The sequence below is a fragment of the Stegostoma tigrinum genome, chromosome 47, assembly GCF_030684315.1.
Source record: "Stegostoma tigrinum isolate sSteTig4 chromosome 47, sSteTig4.hap1, whole genome shotgun sequence".
NCBI classification, from domain to species: Eukaryota; Metazoa; Chordata; class Chondrichthyes; order Orectolobiformes; family Stegostomatidae; genus Stegostoma; species Stegostoma tigrinum.
This window is the reverse complement of record NC_081400.1, coordinates 6,744,995-6,764,482: the sequence shown is the minus strand read 5'-3', so window position 1 is coordinate 6,764,482 and position 19,488 is coordinate 6,744,995. Positions and strand designations below refer to the sequence as shown.

At 47.5% G+C, this 19,488-nt stretch overlaps 1 protein-coding gene across 1 annotated transcript in view; it reads right to left on the bottom strand.

The window, feature by feature from the left end:
• The window catches only part of gatad2b (GATA zinc finger domain containing 2B), an 89,988-nt gene extending 77,115 nt beyond the window's left edge, over positions 1 to 12,873 (bottom strand). The window contains exon 1 of the mRNA XM_059643037.1: positions 12,640 to 12,873. The gene's annotated coding sequence lies outside the window, so the exon portion shown is untranslated. The remainder of the gene's footprint in view (positions 1 to 12,639) is intronic.
• Between the last annotated feature and the right edge of the window lie 6,615 nt (positions 12,874 to 19,488).

Genomic DNA, 19,488 nt, shown 5'->3' with positions numbered 1-19,488 from the left:
ATGCATGTTTGATGAGACAGAGCTCGAATTGAATGAAGACATGGTCACACTTCACCCCAGTCAACTAGCAAGTTCACTCACGCCGTTTTTTGTTAAACTGAGAATCACGATAAGTCTATTATGAACGCTGCAATCAGTGTGCAATTAGGCAGACCCAAGTGAAACTGAATTCTGTTTGGACACAGCAGCAGGTTAGAACAGAGAGAACTTGTGGTCACATACCCTGCTGGAAAGTACGCAGGCCTGGGAGTCATGAGATTACTGAAGCCAGATCAACTCTTCCCTGCTTTTGAGTGGACAGATAGGCTGCCCACCCTGCTTCTGAGTTTCTGTATCAGAAGCTGACTGAACTGCAGATAATGTTACTTAATCCAGGTCACCAAAGAGTCGGAAGCTAGCAAACTGAACACACAAGGTCACAGCTCTCAGTCCTGAGATAGTTTCCGTAAACAAATCCGAATTGGAGTACAGCTACTGCTCTTAAAAGGATCTAGAACCAAGGAGCACAGTTTTGAAGTATTTTGCAACAGGTGCAAACACAAGGTGAGGAAAAAAACCTTTTCAGACAGCAAGTAGTTAATTGCCTGGAACACATTGAAAATGAAGTGGAGGCAGATTCGATCAAGGCTAGAAATAGTATGTAACAGTATGGAGAAAATCTGAGAGATTGGCAGTAGGTAACATTATTCATTTAAAGAGCTGGCACAGACGCAATGGGGGGCTGGGGGGGTGGGGGGGGGGGTGCTGAGAATTTCACTCTACAGTAAAACCTGGGGGAAGTGAGCAAACTGGCTCTCACAAAAATAAAAACCGATCTGTGTGAGCTCTTTTTTTAAAATTTAAGTTGGATGGCAAGTCATATAAACAAGGGCTGATCACCTCACAATTGCACCACTGCACACAAGACTGACTCCCATAATCTGGGGTGGCACAGCGGGTTTAAGAGTCGGAGGTGATCCCAGTGGCCAGTAAATTGCTCCTCAGACGCCCGACACTACCCATTCCCCTCACTGCTGCTTCAGTGTTTGTTCCTTACAGACTGGCTGCCGTGCCTGCAGGAGAACTACTTCCATGTGCTAATATTTTTTAAAAACCAGCTCAGAACAGCCACTCATCTCTCACCCAGACCTGGGGAGCACAGGCTCAAATCCCAACATGCTACCCTGCTCCTTATGCAGAGCTCGTGCCCCATGTTCTGGACTACCCAACACCATGGGGATTGCGGGGGTAACAACCTTGCAGCAATGACCCTTACACAAGGTGATGGCGTTGGTGGTTTGTCACTGTGCCCCAGCCTTACACGTCTGGTTTATATAAACATTTTTCTCACTTTCCACTAGCATGAGTCATTTGTCAGAATTGTCAAGTTAAATGTTATAACATTAAAAAAAACAAGGTTTGTCTGTCAGCCAACATCTGGATCATTTTCTTTCAGGCGTGCTACCCCAGTATCTGAGCCAATTTTTCCACCCACCCATCTTTGTCACGTGGTGGATCGTCTGATGGAGAGTGCTGGTCACCAAGCTCACAATGGCCTGATACAGAGCTATCTGACCAATCGAGCCACGGCAGGGGTTGCACAGGAAAGACACAGAGCTTGGGCCCAGACATGCCATCATGGCCTGGAAGTATATCAGCTGGTCTTACAGTGTCAAAATCCTGGAACACTTTCCCCGATGGCACTGTGAGGGGTGGCCCCAACACCACACTGGGGACTGCAGCAGTTCAACATGGGGGCTCACTTTCTCATCAGGGTGGGGCAGCCAAATAAAGCCCCAGACTACTTTTTAAAAAGTGGTCCTCACAGGCATTCCATGATATTCAACGCTGTGCTCTGAGCCCCTCACATTCTAAGGAACACAATTTTCACACTGTACTTACTCCGGTATAAGAATGAAGGTTTGAGCTCTCCCTGACACGACAGAATGAAAAGCTAAACGTTAATTGCTGATGAAAGACACACCAGAATGTTTTCCAGTACAATGCTGTCTCTGTCTCCTTAGCCTTGAAATTCTACCTTCTGCCCTGGGTAATTGAGCAAATCCTGGCAAAAAAAACCCATTACAGGTAACTAGCTGAAAGCAACACAGGATTCAACATAAAAACTGTCTGTCACACACACGTGGCATAAAGCAGGCAGGCTCCTTAGAGACAGTGACTATACCTGCCAAACATCTCAAGGTGCTCAACAGAGGCAGTTCAAACCATGCTAGGTGGTATTAGGGTGGGCAGCCAAAAAGTTGTTCAAGACGTCTCCTTAGAAGAGCATCTTAACAAAGTGAGAGCGCGAGAGAGCGCGAGCGAGAGAGACAGCGCGAGAACGCATGCATGGGGTTGGGGAGGGGGAAGAGAAAGATACAGCAAGGGGAGGGGAAGAGTGGGCGGGGGCGATGGGGGGCCACGAGCGAGAGCGCGGGGATGGAGGTGAACAAGGGTGCAGGAGGCGAGCAAAAGGCGAGAGGGAAAGAAAAAGAGACAGCAAAAGAGGGGGGAGGGTGTGGGTGTGTGTGCGCGCACGTGTGTGTGCGTGAAAGAGAGACAGAGACAGAGACAGCTTTGTGGTGTGTTTGAGCTGGAAGCTGTTAAGGAGATATGCGAGAGGAGGTAGGCGGAGAGATTATAAGATCAGGGTTAGACATTGAAGATGATGCTATTGCCAGCCTTGCAGCAACATAGGCTAGCGAGAATGTGGGATGTCCTGAGGTTGCAGACAACACGATGCAAATGTAAATCTTTTGTTTTCTTTCTTGTAAGGTGCCATCACACAATAACTGGCACATGGAAACATGCAATATTCAATTCTGACACTTGGGCATGTAGGCTTTACTTCTCAGCCTTGCTTTCAGCTTCATCCCCAATCCGATAACCTTACCAATTCTTGCCTCCAGCAACTACAACCCTCTCTATCCTTGTCACCTCCTCCAGCCCTTACATCCCTCTCCATCTCTGTAACCGTTGCCAGACTCTACAACTGTCCTCATCTGCCAACTTCTGTAGCCCCCTACAACCCCTCCCTCACCTCCTCCATCACCTAATCTCACCAGCCCCAACACCACTCTCCATGGGTGTCAGCATCTTCGACCAGGATAGTGCACCCTACATCGTCCAGCCCCCAACACACCCTCCCTACTCCGGTCACCTCCTCCTGCGCCTGCAGCCCTTCCTACCCTTGTCACCTACTCCAGCCCCTACATTCTCCACCATCTCTGTGGCCACCTCTAGCCTTTATCTGTCTTCCCTATCTGCGTAACCTCCTCCAGCCCTACACCCTTCCCTGTGTAATATCCTCCAATCACCGCACCCTTCGCTATCTACTTAACCTCACAACTCTAAACTCCTCCAGCACCTACACTTCTCTGTATCTGTCACTCCTCCAGCCCCTACACCCGCTCCCTATCTCTGTCACCTCCTCCAGGCCCTACACCCCACCCTTTCTCTGTCACCTCCTCCAGCCCACTATACGTTCTCCCTGTCTGTCACCTCCTCCAGCATCCACAACCATTCTTGACAGAGGGGGTTTATCTTACAAAATCTGTCCCCAAACCACGTGAGAAGATATCAGGGGCAGGCGACTGGCCAACAGCTCTGTCACAGAGGTTATTTTTAACAAGTGTCTTCAAATAGGCGAGAGAGAGGTAGACACAGACTGAGAGAGACAGATAGGCGACAGACTGATAGAGAGAGTCAGGAAGTCTTATTGGAAACTGTATAAGGTGCTGGTGAGGCCACATCTGGAGTCCTCAAAGCTGTTTGGGGTCTTCTCGGTTGAAGCAAGATACTGTTTCATTGGAGGCAGTTCAGAGAAGGTTCAATAGGACGATCACCAATATGGAGGGATTGTCTTATGAGCAAAGGCTAAACAGGTTGGACAGAGACTCTACTCACCAGAGTAGACAAGAATGAGAAATGATCTCACTGAAACATACAGGATTCTTAAGGGACTTGACAGGGCAAATGCTGAAAGGATGTTCCCCCCCCCCCCCCGAGAGTCCAGGACCAGAAGGCATAGTCTCAGAAGTAAGGGATGACAATTTAAGCCTGAGAAGTGGGGAGGATGGAATTTCTTCTCTCTGTGGTTGAGTGCATTTGGACCTCCTTACCACAGTGAGCTATTGGGGATGTTTATTTATTTAAGGTTAAGACATAAGACTGTTGATCATGCAGGGAATCAAGGATTATGGGGAAAGTGTACGTGAGCAATATCGGATCAAGCCATGATCTGGAATGGGAGCAAATGTGAGGGTAGAATGACCTAATTTGTAATACAGGTGAATGAATTAACTGCGCAGGCTGTTATTAATGCATATGATTAAGTTGGGATCACAGAGTCTTGGCTCCAGGGTGACCAAGGATGGGAACTCAACGTCCAGGGTTATTCAATGTTCAATTGAGATAAATAGAAAGGAAAAGGAGGTGGAGTAGCATTGCTGCTAAGGTGGAGATTAACACAATAATGAGGGAGAACATTAGCCTGGAGAATGTGGAATCTGTATGGGTGGAACTGTGGAACCCAAAAGGGAGAAAGACATTATGTACAGACCATCAAACAGTAGTTGTGATGTTAGGGACTAAATCAAACAGGAAACAAGGGGCAGCATGGTGGCTCAGTAGTTAGTATACTGCCTCACAGTGCCAGGGACCCAGGTTCAATTCCAGCATCGGGCAACTGTCTGTGTGGGGTTTGCACATTCTCCCATGTCTGCGTGGGTTTCCTCCGGGTGCTCTGGTTTCTAAATTGCCCATACTGTTCAGGGGTGTGTAGTTTAGATGGGTTAGAGGGAATGGATTTGGATGGGATGCTCTGAGGGTCAGTGTGGGTTTGTTGGGCTGAAGGGCCTGTTTCCACACCGTAGGGATTCTATGATTTTATGAAATTAGAGATGCATGCAGTCAGGGTCCAGCAGTTATTATGGGTGACTTCAGAACAAACTACAGAGCAAGCCATCCTAGACTGGATATTATGTAACGAGAGAGGTATATTTAGCAACATTGCGGCGCGAGATCATTTGGGCAAGAGTGATCATAACATGGTAGAATTCTTCAATAAGATGGAGAGAGTGACACAATTAAATCTGAAACTAGGGTCCTGAACTTAAAGAAAGCTAACTTTGATGGTATGAGGCATGTGCTGGCTAGGATAAACTGGCCAAGGATGCTTAAGGGGTAAACGGTGGATAGGCAATGGCAGACATTTAAAGAACATATGGATGAACTTCAACAACTGTACATCTCTGCCTGGCGTAAGAGTAAAACAGACAAGGTGGCACAACTATGGCTAACAGGAAAAGCAAGGACACTATTGAAGCTAAAGAGGAGGCACGTAAATTGGCCAGAAAAAGCAGCAAACTCAAGGACTGGGAGAAATTTAAAAATTCAGTAGAGAAGGATAAATGGTTCAATTTGGAAAGGGAAAATGGAACATGAAAGTAAACTTGCGGGAAAAAAACAAAAAAAATTCCGATAGATATGTGAAAACAACAGGATTGATAAAGACAAACATAGGTCTCTTGCAGTTAGAATCAGGTAATTTCATAATGGAAAACAAAAAATTGGCAGACCAGTTGAACAAATACTTTAGATCTGTTTTCACTGAGGACGACACAAATAATCTTCAGTAAACGCAGAGGGCCAAGTACGAAGGAGAAACCGAAGGAAATCCTTAGTAGTCAAGAAATGGAATCAGGGAAATTGATGGGATTAAAACCCAATAAACCCTCAAGGCCTGATGTTCTGCAACCCAGAATATTTAAGGCAGTGGCCCTAGAAATGGCAGACACTTTGGTGATCATTCTGTAGACTCTGGAAGAATTCCTTTAGTTACAAGTGTAAAGGAGACAGAAAACAGTGAATTGCAGGCTGGTTAGCCTGACATCGGTGGTGGGGAAACTGGTGCAGTCAATAATTAAGGATGTAATAACTGAATATTTGGAAAGCAGGCACAGAATCGGTCCTAGTCAGCATGGATTCACTAAAGTGACATCATGCTCGACAAATCTTCTGGAATTTTTTTTGAGGATGTGAGCCATAGAGTAGACAATGGTGAATCAGTAGATATTGTGTATGTGAATTCCAAAAGGTTTTTGACAAAGTTCCACACAAGAGATCAGCACGGAAAATTAAAGCTCAAGATATCAGAGGTAATGTATTGACGTGGATAGAGAACTGGTTGGCAAACAGGAAGCTGAGAGTTGGAATAAGCAGAGTGGCAGGCAGTGTCGAGTGGGGTACCGCTGGGGTTTGGTGCTGGGACCTCAGCTAATCACAACATACATTAAGGATTTTGACAAAGGAATTGAATGCCATATCTCCAAATTTGCAGATGACACTAAGCAGGGTGGCAGTCTGTGTTGTGAAGAGGATGCTACGAGGCTGAGGATGACTTGTACAGACTGGCCGAGTGGCTAAACACTTGACAAATGCAACATAACGTGGATAAATGGGAGGTTATTCACTTTGGTCACAAAAACAGGAAGACAGATTATTAGAGATAACAAGGTTTCAGGCCCGAAGCATCAGCTTTCCTGCTCCTATGGTGCTGCTTGGCCTGCTGTGTTCATCCACCTCTACGTCTTGTTATCTCGGATTATCCAGCATCTGCAGTTCCTACTATCTCTAAGACGGATTATTATCTGAACAGTGACAGTTTAGGAAAAGGTGAGGTACGACAAGACCTGAGTTCCATGATGGAACAGTCACTGAAGGTTGGCATGCAAATATAGCAGGCAGAGAGGAAAGCTGATAGCATGCTGGCCTTCATAGCAAGAGGATATGTGCATTGGAGGAAGGGTATCTTGTCGCAGTTATACAGGGCCCTGGTGAGGCCACATCTTGAGTATCGTGTGCAGTTTTATCGTGTGCAGGATATTCTTGCTATTGAGGAAGTCCAGCGTAGGTTCACCAGACTGATTCCCAGGTTGGCAGGACTGACATATGGGGAATGACTGGATCGACTGGGCTTGTATTTGCTGAAATTTAGAAGAATGAAGGGGGAATCTCATAGAAACATATAAAATCCTAATGGGACTGCACAGGCTAGATGCGGGAAGAATGTTGCTGATGTTGGGGAAGTCCAGAACTAGGGGGTCACAGCCTAAGAATAAGGGGTAAACCATCCAGGGCCGAGATGAGGAAGAGTATCGTCGCTCAGAGAGTTGCGAACCTGTGGGATTCTCTCTCATAGGAAGCTTTTGGGGCCAGTTCATTGGCTATATTCAGTAGGGAGTTGGATATGGCCCTTGCAGCTAAAGGGACCAAGGAGTATGGGGAGAGGTTGGGAATTGGATACTGAGATTGTACGATCAACCATCATTGGATTGAACAGTGGTGCAGGCTCGAAGGGCCAAATGGTCTACTCCTGCACTTATTTTATATGTTTCAATGTTTTCGTAACCTATGGGCTGTGGGGCGGCACACTGGCTCAGTGGTTAGCACTGCCAGGGACGCAGGTTCGATTCCACTTCCGGGCAACTGTCTGTCTGGTGTTTGGAAATTCTGTTCGTGTCTGCGTGGATTTCCTTAGGTTTCCTCCCACAGTCCAAAAATATGCAGGTTAGGTGGATTGGCCATAAAAATAGCCCATAGTGTCCAGGAGTGATGCAGGTTAAGTGGATTAGCCATGGGATATGCTGGGTTACAGAGATAGGGTAGTGGGGTGAGACTGGGAGGGATGCTCTTCAGAGAGTTGGTGCGGATTTGATAGGTCGAATGGCCCGATTCCACGCTCTACTTCTAGTCCTATTTCTGATGGCCTTGACAGTACGGAGTGAGATGGACTAACATAAAGAGACTGTGGGAGAGAGGGTGAGAGGGAGACACATCTCCCTTGAGCTGCTCCTATTCTAGCCTCTTGCTCACCCCAAACTCCCATCACTCTCCCATTAGCCGTCATGCCTGTGGGGCCTTGAGCTGTGTGTAATTCCCTCCCTAAACCTCACTGCCACACTCTCTCCTCCTGTAAGATTGTCTTCAAACCAGCCTCTTTCCTCTCAGTACAAACGCTCAGTTTCAAATGATGTTCTATTGAATGTCTTGTGGAGCACCACCTGAAAGCTGGAACTGCAGTGAGATACGGGAATGAGTGACTGAACCGAATTTAAGGCGCACAGTAGTGCTGACACCTGGAGCAGTTCTGCGCTGAATGATGAGAATGCAGCCTCTTCAGACTTGGGTTTCTTAAACCTTCTCAGCCAGATGTGGTAAACAACAAATACAAAACACAAAACACTCATTCCAGTAACTCGTGACTACTTGTCATTTCGGTTTCAGGAAGTGCCACTTTCTCAACAAGTAATGTCTCCCAAGTTTGAGTCAGATGGGCTTCAGCAAACTTGACAAGAATGGCCCAATGTAACAGCTAAGAGCGCCTTCAGCCTCAGCTCGAACCTGCTTCGCCCATTCAATGCGATCCAGGCTGATCAGATTGTGGTTTCAGCTCCGCTTTGCCGCATTTTCTACTTTGTCCTATCACAGACATTAACAACAAGCATCGAGCTAACCACTGAAACCCACGGCATCCACCTTCCCCTTTAACCCAAGTTCTCCTTGCTCGTTGACCATCACAAGCTCCGTCCTGAATCTGCCTTGTTGAACAGTGTGCTTGTCAGAGATGGGTTTGAAATAGGTATAGGCGCTAGGCAGGCATGACTCTTTACCCCTGCACCCACAGATATACCCCAAAAGGGAGTGCAATTGTGGTTTACTCAGCTGGGTCCTGGCGTAGATAGCCCTCAGAGGAGAGATCCATAGACCTTGGATGTTAGAAGAATGACACAATCTTGATGGGACACGGTGGGTTCTGAAGGGATTGGACAGGGATGACACAAAGGTGGGGAATCTACAACATCTGTCGGGTGGGGGGGGGGGGGGGGGTGTGATGGAAACACGTAAGAAGAGGCCGGTCATTTTGGACTTAGATGAGGAGAAACATCTTCATTCAGAGGAGTTGAATAGGCTAACTGAATGGGCTAAAAGATGGCAGAGGGAATATAACAGGATTAAGTGTTTCTTAAAGATTTAGATAAAGTGAGATGTGTGAGTATTCGAAAAGACCAGGTACCCTTTTCCATGAGTCACAGAGTTATAGAACACAGAAACCAATTTCTCCTTGCTGACCAACTTGTCCAAACTAAACTAGTTCCAGTTGCCTGCGTTTGGCCCATATCCCTCTAAACCTTTCCTATGCGTGTATCTGTATTTTAAAGTTGTAACTGTATTTTCATCTACCACTTGCTCTGGCAGCTCGTTCCACATTCGAACCACCCTGTGTGGAAATGTTGCCCCCTCAGGTCCCTTGTAGATCTTTCTCCACTCACCTAAAAAAAAAGCCCCCTGGTTTTGCACTCTTCAACTGTGGGGAAAGACCTTTGCTATTCACTTTATCTCCGGCACTTATGATTTTATAAAGCTATAGAAGGTCAACGCTCAAACTCTAGAGAAAGAAGTACCAGCCTATTCTGCCTCTCCTTATAACTCAAACCCTCCAGTCCAGGCAACATCCTGGTAAGTCTTTACTGAACCCTCTCCAATTTAATAACATCATTCCTATAGCAGAGCAACCAGAACTGTACACAATACCCCAAAAACATCCTGTACAACCTCAACACTAGAGGTTAGTATGCAAGGGAAGCAGACAATGAGGATGGCAAATGGTGTGTTGGCTGTCATCAAAGAGCTTTGGAGTATAGAAAAGTCCTGCAGTTGTATAGCACCTTGGTGACTGCATCTGGCGAGCTGTGTATAGTTCTGCCCTCCTTATCTAAGGAAGTATATACATAGGGAGTGTAATGGATGTTCACCAGACTAACCCTTGGCAGGATTGCCTAACGCGGGGAGACTGGGCAGACAGAGCCCGTATTCTATGGAGCTTGGAAGAATGAGAGGCAACTTCGTTGAAACTTATAAAATTCTGACAGGGTAGATCACAATACATTTTTGTTTTCCCAGGGTGGTGACTCTAAAACCAGGGGTCAACATCGCAGGAACAGGGGCAGGCCATTTAAGATACAGATGAGGACAGATTTCTTCACTCAAGATAGTATAGAATAGCGTAGGTTAGATGGGCTTGAGATCGGTATGGCAGGTTGGCACAACATCGAGGGCTGAAGGGCCTGTACTGTGCTGTAATGTTCTATGTTCAACATAAGAGAGTGGTGAATTTCTGTTATTCTCTACCTTGAAACTGTGGATGGCAGTCATTCAGTAAATCCAGCGCAGAGATTGAGAGATAGAACATAGAACATAGAACATAGAACAGTACAGCACAGAACAGGCCCTTCAGCCCACAATGTTGCGCCGACCATTGATCCTCATGTATGCACCCTCAAATTTCTGTGACCATATACATGTCCAGCAGTCTCTTAAATGACCCCAATGACCTTGCTTCCACAACTGCTGCTGGCAACGCATTCCATGCTCTCACAACTCTCTGCGTAAAGAACCTGCCTCTGACATCCCCTCTATACTTTCCACCAACCAGCTTAAAACTATGACCCCTCGTGCTAGCCATTTCTGCCCTGGGAAAGAGTCTCTGGCTATCAACTCTATCTATGCCTCTCATTATCTTGTATACCTCAATTCGGTCCTTATCGGAGGCAGGAGGTAGATTGTGCTGAACAGCGCTGCAGGTTCGAGGGGCAGAATGATCTCTCAAACTCTTGCTCGATATGACATCCCCCACTCGAAAAGACTGGAACTGAACAACACGGGTAGCCCTCGCCCTTCATCTCAGGGGCACAAACCCCACAATCCAGGCCCACACTGTCTTCCCACAAATCCAAGGCACCCACGCTCTCTCAGCGGTTGGGGGAGGGGTGGTTAACAGATTGAGCGAAGACTGGCACTGGTGCTGGTGGAGGGGAGGGTGGGGGTGTCTTAAGGCAGAAAAGGGTGGGGAGGAAGTTTGCATTTCAACGAGTATTTGCAGCAGCCACCGCCCCCTTATAATTAATACCCACCAGCTCTGTAATTATCAACTTTCCGAAGGCTTCACGGATCTATCTGGCCTGCAGGGACAAGCCAAAAGGGTGCAAGTGCACCCAGGACAGCAAGTTGAAAGTTTCTGGCAGAATAAACTCCGCCACAAACAAACCGAGAGAAAGCTCAGCACCCTTCCCACCTCTCCCTTCATGCCATATCCTTACCCATTGTTTCACACGGGAACGGACAGCCGGGGGGAGGAGAGAAGAGGCACCCTCCCTGACCCAAAGCAATCAAGATGCCATCCCTGCCACTGATTACAATCAAGGAGAGCCAAGTGCCCAGCTTTGTTTGAAGTATGTTAACACTCTGCCCCATTTACGAGACTACATTCCTGTGCAAACCCGGAGGGAGGAAAATAAAAGTGCCCTGCCATTGGAGATGCCCATCCTGGACGGGGGATGTCAGTGGGCAAATACAACTACCACCCAACCCACCAATCCGGACAGATAATCAACAACCATTGAAAAAAATCACAACACTTTAATGATGGCTCAGTCATCACTTCCCTACGTATCACTTGGCAAAAATCAAAAACAGATCGCTCAATGGCCAGCATGGATGCGTGTCCAGTACAGAAACAGGCCATTCAGCCCTTCTATTCTGTGATACTGCTGGAGTATTCCACCGCCATCTCTCTCTTCATCTCCCCACATCACTCTATCCTTCTATTCCTGTCTCTCTCATACATTTATCCAGGTCCCGTCTTTAATGTGTTTGTTGTTCACTTCGATCATATTAGCCAGACATCCCTGGGTACAATAATAAATCAACCTTTTAGTTAAAAATGATTTTTCACATCCTGAAGTTAAATATTTCACTATGAAATTACCATCCGCCATTTACCACACTTAGAAATTGCTTGTGGCATACTTACAGATGAAACCAATCCATATTTGCTAAGAATTAAATATTTAACCATTGATAAGCAAAGTTTGGATCAATGTAAAGGTGACAGTTTAAAGGCAGATATAATATCCATACAATATTTTCACTGAGAAATCTGCCTGTATTAAAAACATGTCTAAATATAAAGAAACTCAACATTTAAATATCCAGCTGATTAAAAACATTCAATGATAAATGAGAGATTCATTTTAAATCTCCAAAATAAATAGACATTGATTAGAGACCTTTCTAAAATGACCCATATCAATTTTGAATATTTTCACTTTATGTATTAAATTTTTAAAATTAACAGTAATTTTCATTTCAAAATTTCATACATCTGATACTACATTTAATATTCAATAGTTATGAATAAAAATGTGACAGCCTGTTTAGTATTTATATTTACAAGCAAATAACACTCATATTTAATGTATGTTAATACACTGAAAATTCATAATGCTCATATTGAAGGTTCATATCTACACTAAAATGTGTTCAGCTTTATATTCATATTTACACTGAAAGCTTATAACGTTCAGATTCAATGTCATATTTACACTGACACCTTGTAATGCTCATATTTACACTGAAAGCTTGAGACACTCATATTTACACTGAACGTAATGTTCAAATTCAACACCCAATACATTTAGATATCAATTACAGCCAGCTTCACAATAAAATGTTTAGCTCCTAAATCCTGAAAAATCAAACTGCACTCACTAAGACAAGTCATTGGAAACCCAGCACTGCAATTTTGTAACACCCCATTACCTTGATCAATGTAGAATTATTTGGATGCCTTTTTGATTTTCCCTTTTACATTGATTCTCATGGTCTATAGTAACATTCCAATATAATTTTCCTCCTGGCATTGCAATATTGATCCTTGTCAATCGTGTTTTTTTTGTGTGCAAGGTGATGTAGACATATTTTGAGGGGGGTGGGGAGGAATTAGGAGTCCAGCTCCCGATCTCTGAGTTTTTAAGTCCCCACCTCCCCCCCGGGGGTACTCTTCTACTCGAGCCCGAGGCTTTGGGCCCGTCCGGAGGGGGTTAACACCACCCACCTCCAACCAACTCCCCCCCCCATCCCATCATTTATCCCCGGGAGACCACCCGCCCCCCCCATCTCCTCATTATCACCGTCTCAAACTCTGATCAGTCCAACCCCTTCCCCATGGGTTGTCCGAATGGAGATGGGAAAGGCCTCAGTCCCTCTTTCATTCCCTCACTCCCTCCATCACTCACCGTCCTCCTCCTCCTCCGCCTCCGCCGCCCGTTTCCAACAACAACCGGCGCCGCCGACGAGCCCACCCCCTTCTTCCGCCCCCGTTGGCCCGCTCGGCTCTGATGGACCGCCATCCTATCCAATCGGCGCCGGGGCTTCCGTCGCCCCGCCTACACCACCGTATTCTGATTGGATATTGGTTTCAGACTGACATTGATGTCATCCAAATGTTCCCGGGGACGGCTGGTGTGCCCGCCCCTTTGGATCGCCGATTGACGTCGGCCTCGAACAATCGTCCTCCGACATACCGAAGGGCGGGGCGTCTAGTCCGCCACACACTGCCGTGTCGGCCTTCAATAATGAGTGACGTACATCTGCACCAATCCATTCCCAATCCTCCAACAGTCCTCGCCAGCCTCCCAGACGATTGGTCTTTTAATATTGATTGACATGCGTTGTGTCCAATACATTGCCCGACGGGACGCACCGTTCTCACCGATTGGTCTTTTACGAAAGAGTGACGTGGACTCAACCAATCAGTGTCCAATCGACCTGGCGGACGAAAATGAAGAGCCCGTCTTTTCAGCCGATTGGCGGGAGTCGTTTAACAATGATCGACGTCTGCATTGACTAACCATCTTGTAAGCTTTTAGAAGGGCAGGGCTGATTTTTCCGACCTGTCAGCGATTGGCCTACATTGATTGATTAGAAAATGGACCAATCATTGACAGGCTGCCGCCGCCCGCCGGGCACGGACGCTCTTATTATGGCTCAGCGATTTGGTGACTACTTATGATTGACGTAGTGCTTGACCAATCATTCGCCTAACTGCGCAGAGGGGCGTCGACACTTCTCAGCCGATTGGGCCCGGCCTGGAGATTGACCTAGGTAGAGCTCAACGCCTCAGAATCACTCAGTCCCTCAAAATGATGAGCGTCATCCATCCAATCATAATCCTGGAGGCTCTCTCTCCCTCTCTTTTACACAGGCACAGAGGCTTCTCAAAGGATTGGGCGCCGACGGAATTGACGTTCGGGAAGACCAACTACAAACAGGGAAATTCTTCGAGCCCCACCGCTGATAGGGCTGTGCCGCTGATTGGCGTTAGGTTCAACCAATGAGGTTTGAATTTTGTGCAAAGACCCGCCTGCAGCCGTCACGGATAGGGGCGGGTAGCAACTGGGTGACGCAGTCTATTTCCAATCAACACTCTGCGCGCTGAAATACCTAATGCTAATTGGATGCCAGGTCCCGGTTGGCGATGATTGACCGATCGCTCTGTACCCCGATTGGTGGAGCCGTTCATAAGCGCCGCCCCTTGCTTGCCACATTGAATCAAAAACTTGAGTCCCTCAGATTGCGGGGCAAAAGGAATTAATGCAAAACCGCAATTTTAAAGGTTAGTCCCGGCTAAATATCATTCCCCGTCGTGACCTCTTCACTTGCAAGGTCAGGGAACGTTTCCTAGGACCGACTTGGTTGAGCCAACGTTGACATGTTGGCCAATATGGTGACCATGTCGTGCCCTCGTGCCCGCCATTTTCTTTCCAGTGTCAAGCACATGGGAGCCAAACACCTTACCCCCACCCCGAAACTCCTGGACGGCGTCAACCCGCATATGGACTGGCGTCCATTAAGTCCTTATTCCCCGAACCTCGTTTGCGCCAAGGGGAGGATGCTCTCCTCGCTGAACACTGTTATCAGCCTCCATGTCTCAACCTCTTGGCCTTCCCCATTTGTTGGCCACATGGACACCCAACAGCCATTGGCTACTTGGATGCCCAACAGCCTTGGGTCACATGTACATCCAGTGGCAGGTGGCCACATGAACACCCAACAGTAATTAGCCATGTGGATGCCCTGCAGCCATGGGCCACATGGACATTTGCCAACATTCAGCTCATACCTCTCCAAACCCGTCCTATTCACATACTCACCTGCCTCCACCATTTCCGGTGGCAGATCATTCCATACAGCCTCTGCGTTAAAAAGTTGCCCCTTAGGTCTCCTCTCACCTTAAACCTATGTCCCTTTAGTGTTGCAGAGGATTTAAGGACAGCAGTTTCCTTCCCTAAAGGGTGTGAGTGAACCAGGTGAATTTTTCTGACAACCGACAACAGTTTCATGGTCATTTTCAGGCTCTTAACTCCAGATTTTGTTTTTTTGATCATGGTGGGATTTGAACCTGGGTGCCCAGAACATTATCTGATTCCCTGGTCCAGCAATAATCGCACTAGGCCACTGCGTACCCACTTGGAGGTCGTAGGAACTGCAGATGTAGGAGAATCCGAGATAACAAGGTGTGGAGCTGGATAAACACAGCAGGCCAAGCAGCATCAGAGGAGCAGGAAGGCTAATGCTTTGGGCCTACACCCTTCATCAGAAAAGGGGGAGGGGGAGAAGGTTCTGAAATAAAGAGGGGGGGGGGGTGGCAGATCGAAGATGGAGAGAGGAGAAGATAGGTGGAGAGGAGACAGACAAGGTAAAGAGGCGAGGATGGAGCCTGTAGAGGTGAGTATAGATGGGGAGGTAGGTAGGGAGGATGGACGGGTCAAGGGGGCGGGATGAGCTTAGTATGTTGGAAACGGAGGTGCGGATTGAGGTGGGAGGAGGGGATGAGCTGGGCTGGTTTTGGGATGCAGTGGGGGAGAGGAGATTTTGAAGCTTGTGAAATCCACACTGATACCATTGGGCTGCAGGGTTCCCAAGCAGAATATGAGTTGCTGTTCCTGCAACCTTCGAGTGGCGTAATTGTGGCACTGCAGGAGGCCCAGGATGGACATGTCGTCTAAGGAATGCGAGGGGGAGTTGAAGTGGTTCGCGACTGGGAGATGCAGTTGTTTAGTGTGAACCGAGCGTAGGCGTTCTGCAAATCGGTCCTCAAGCCCCCACTTGGTTTCCCAAATGTAGAGGAGGCCACAACGGGTACAGCGGATGCAGTATACCACATTAGCAGATATGCAGGTGACCACAACTTCCCCCCCGCAGTGGTCGAGAACGCCCTCGACCATGTCTCCTGCAACTCATCCCTCATACCCCGTACCCACAATAACAGCCAAAAGAGAATCCTCCTCATCCTCACATACCACCCCACCAAGCTCCGGATCCAACACATCATCTTCCAACACTTCGGCCATCTGCAATCTGACCCCACCACCAAAGGCATTTTTCCCTCCCCACCCTTGTTTACTTTCTGGAGAGACCACTCTCTCCATGACTCCCTTGACCGCTCCACACTCCCCTCCAACCCCACCACACCTGGTACTTTCCCCTGCAACTGCAGGAAGTGCTACACTTGCCCCCACACCTCCTCCCTCACCCCCATCCTAGGCCCCAAGATGACTTTCCACATCAAGCAGATGTTCACTTGCACATTTGCGAATGTGGTATACTGCATCCGCTGTACCCGGTGTGGCTTCCTCTGCATCGGGGAAACCAAGTGGAGGCTTGGGGACCACTTTGCAGAACACCTACGCTCGGTTCGCAACAAACAACTGCATCGCCCATTCACAAACCATTTCAACTCCCCTGCCCATTCCTCAGACAACATGTCCATCCCGGGCCTCCTGCAGTGCCACAACGATGCCGCCCGAAGTTTGCGGAACAGCAACTCATAGTCTGCTTGGGAACCCTGCAGCCCATTGGTATCAATGTGGATTTCACAAACTTCAAAACCTCCCCTTCCCCCACTGCATCCAAAAACCAGCCCAGTTCATACCCGCCTCCCTAACCTGTTCTTCCTCTCTCGTATCCCCTCCTCCCACCTCAAGCCGCACCTCCATTTCCTACCTACTAACCTCATCCCGCCCCCTTGACCTGTCCGTCCTCCTTGGACAGGCCTATCCTGTCCCTACCTCCCCACCTACACTCACCTTTACTGGCTCCATCCCTGGCCCTTTAACTTGTCTGTCTCCTCTCCGCCTATCTTCTCTTCTATCCATCTTCGATCCGCACCCCCCACTATTTATTTCAGAACCCCCTCCCCCGATGAAGGGTCTAGGCCCAAAACGTGAGCTTTTGTGCTCCTCAGATGCTGCTTGGCCTGCTGTGTTCATCCACACTTTGTCATCTCAGCCTCCCCACTTGGGTTTGCTGGGATCACTGGAGGTGGCAGACCTCTTTGTGGATGTGTCCTTTGTTTTGGGTGTTGTCAGGCGAGAAGATCCCATGCATCTTTGGCAAATCGCATTTTTTTTCTTAATTGAGGAAGCTCTGTGTATTTTCTTGAAGCATTTGTTCTGCCTTCTTAGCAACTTACCATGAGTGCAGAGTTATTTTCAAGGTCTCTTGTATTGCTGCTGACTGACAATAACCAGCGTCAGGTAATGGGGCCTTCATTACAATAGGAATGTACGATAATGATAAGGGAGGTTTTGTTAGAAACTGTACAAGGCAGTAATCAGACCACAGATGGAATACTGTGAACACTTCTGAGCCCCTTATCGAAGTGAAAACAGACTGGACATTGGAGGAAGTCCAAAGAAGGTTCACACAGACAATCCTGGTTATGGAGGGACTGTCTTAAGAGGAGAGGTTGGGCCTGTACTCATTGGAGTTTAGAAGAATGAGGCAACCTTATTGACACATACAAGATTCTCAAAAGAATTGACAGGGGAAGATGTGGAGAAGTTGTTTACCTCTGTGGCAGTGTTTTAGGACCAGAGGGGCATCATCCCAGAATAAGGGGTCACCCATTGAAGACAGAGATGAGGAGCAATTTCTTCTTTGCAAGGGGAGTGAATCTATGGAATTCTTTACCACAGAGGGCTGTCGAGGCTGGCTCACGAGAAGTATATTAAAGGCTGAGCGAGATTTTTTAATCAGGAAGGAAATTGAGGGGTTATAGGGAAAAGGCAGAAAAGTGAAGTTGAGGATGATCAGATCAGTCATGATCTCATTGAATGGTGTAACAGACTGAATGGCCAACTCCCTCTTATGGTCTCCCTGCTAACAATGGCCTAACCAATCAATGCCATCTTCCCATGTTATGGAAAGTGATGTTCCTGCTTCTCAAGTTTGTGTTATTGTGTCCTCGTGCTGAATTGTGCAAATCATAACGTTTCAATTGAGGGACAACACGGTTTAGAGCTGGAGGAGCACAGCAGGCCAAGCAGCATCAGAGCAGCAGGAAAGCTGACATTTTGGGTCAGGACCCTTCTTCAGAAATATTTCAACTTGGCTCCTTCTAGCAGTTTTTAAGTTCTCGTTTTCTTGCAATTCAAGCCTTTTCATTTCTCTTTAACTAGAAGAAAATGAGAGAGAAAGTGTTTTTTAAACTTCTGGCTGCAAATAACTAATTCTAATGGAAACATAGCAAATTCAGCTTTTTCCTCTCGTTAATACTAAACCACTGGTTATTATCTCATCATCATCAGATCTTGCACCAATGTCTCAGAGATAGCAAGTAATGCAAATGCTGGAGTCAAAGATAACACAGTTAGAGCTGGAGGGACACAGCAGGCCAGGCAGCATCAGAGGAGCAGGAAAGTTGACCTTTCGGGTCTGGACCATGCTTCAGGAATGGGGGAGGGGATATAAACGTACAGGGATTGGATGTTCATATTGAAGATGAGGTGTTGGGCCAGGAATTGAATGTCTTGGAGGATGGCCGAAAAGCCATCAGTTTGCAACAACCAACTGCACCTCCCAGTCGTGAATCATTTCAACTCCCCCACCCCCACTCCTCGGACGATATGTCCATCCTGGGCCTCCTGCATTGCCTCAATGACGCCACCCAAAAGATGCAGAAACAGCATCTCGTATTTTGCTTGGGAATCCTGCAGCCCAAGGGTATCAATGAGGACTTCACAAGCTTCAAAATCTGCCCTCCCCTGACCACATCCCAAAACCAGCCCAGCTTGTTCCCCACCTCCCTAACCATTCCTCCCACCTCAAGCCCCACCCCCATCTCCTACCCACTATCCTCATCTCACCTTCTTGATCTGTCTGTCCTCCCTGGGCCGACCTGTCCCCTCCCTAACTCCGCACCTACATTCACCTTCACTGGCTCTAACCCCACCTGTCTGTCACCTCTCACCCTATCTTCTCCTTTATCCATTTTCTATCCACCTCCCCATCTTGCCCTATTTATTTCAGAATCCCCTTCCCCTCCCCCATTTCTGAAGCAGGGTCTCGACCCAAAACGTCAAACTTTCCTGCTCCTCTGATGCTGCTTGGCCTGCTGTGTTCATCCAGCCTCGCACCGTGTTATCTTAGTAGGAACTGCCGATGCTGGAGAATCTATCTCTGGCCTAAAAGCCAGGTTCTTCTTTCTCTCTCACAGGCCCAACCAGATCCCCTTCCACCAACACCCTCATCCGCTTAACAGAACATGTCCGTACCCTGAACAACTTCTCTTTTACCTCCTCCCACTTCCGACAGACTAAGGGGGAG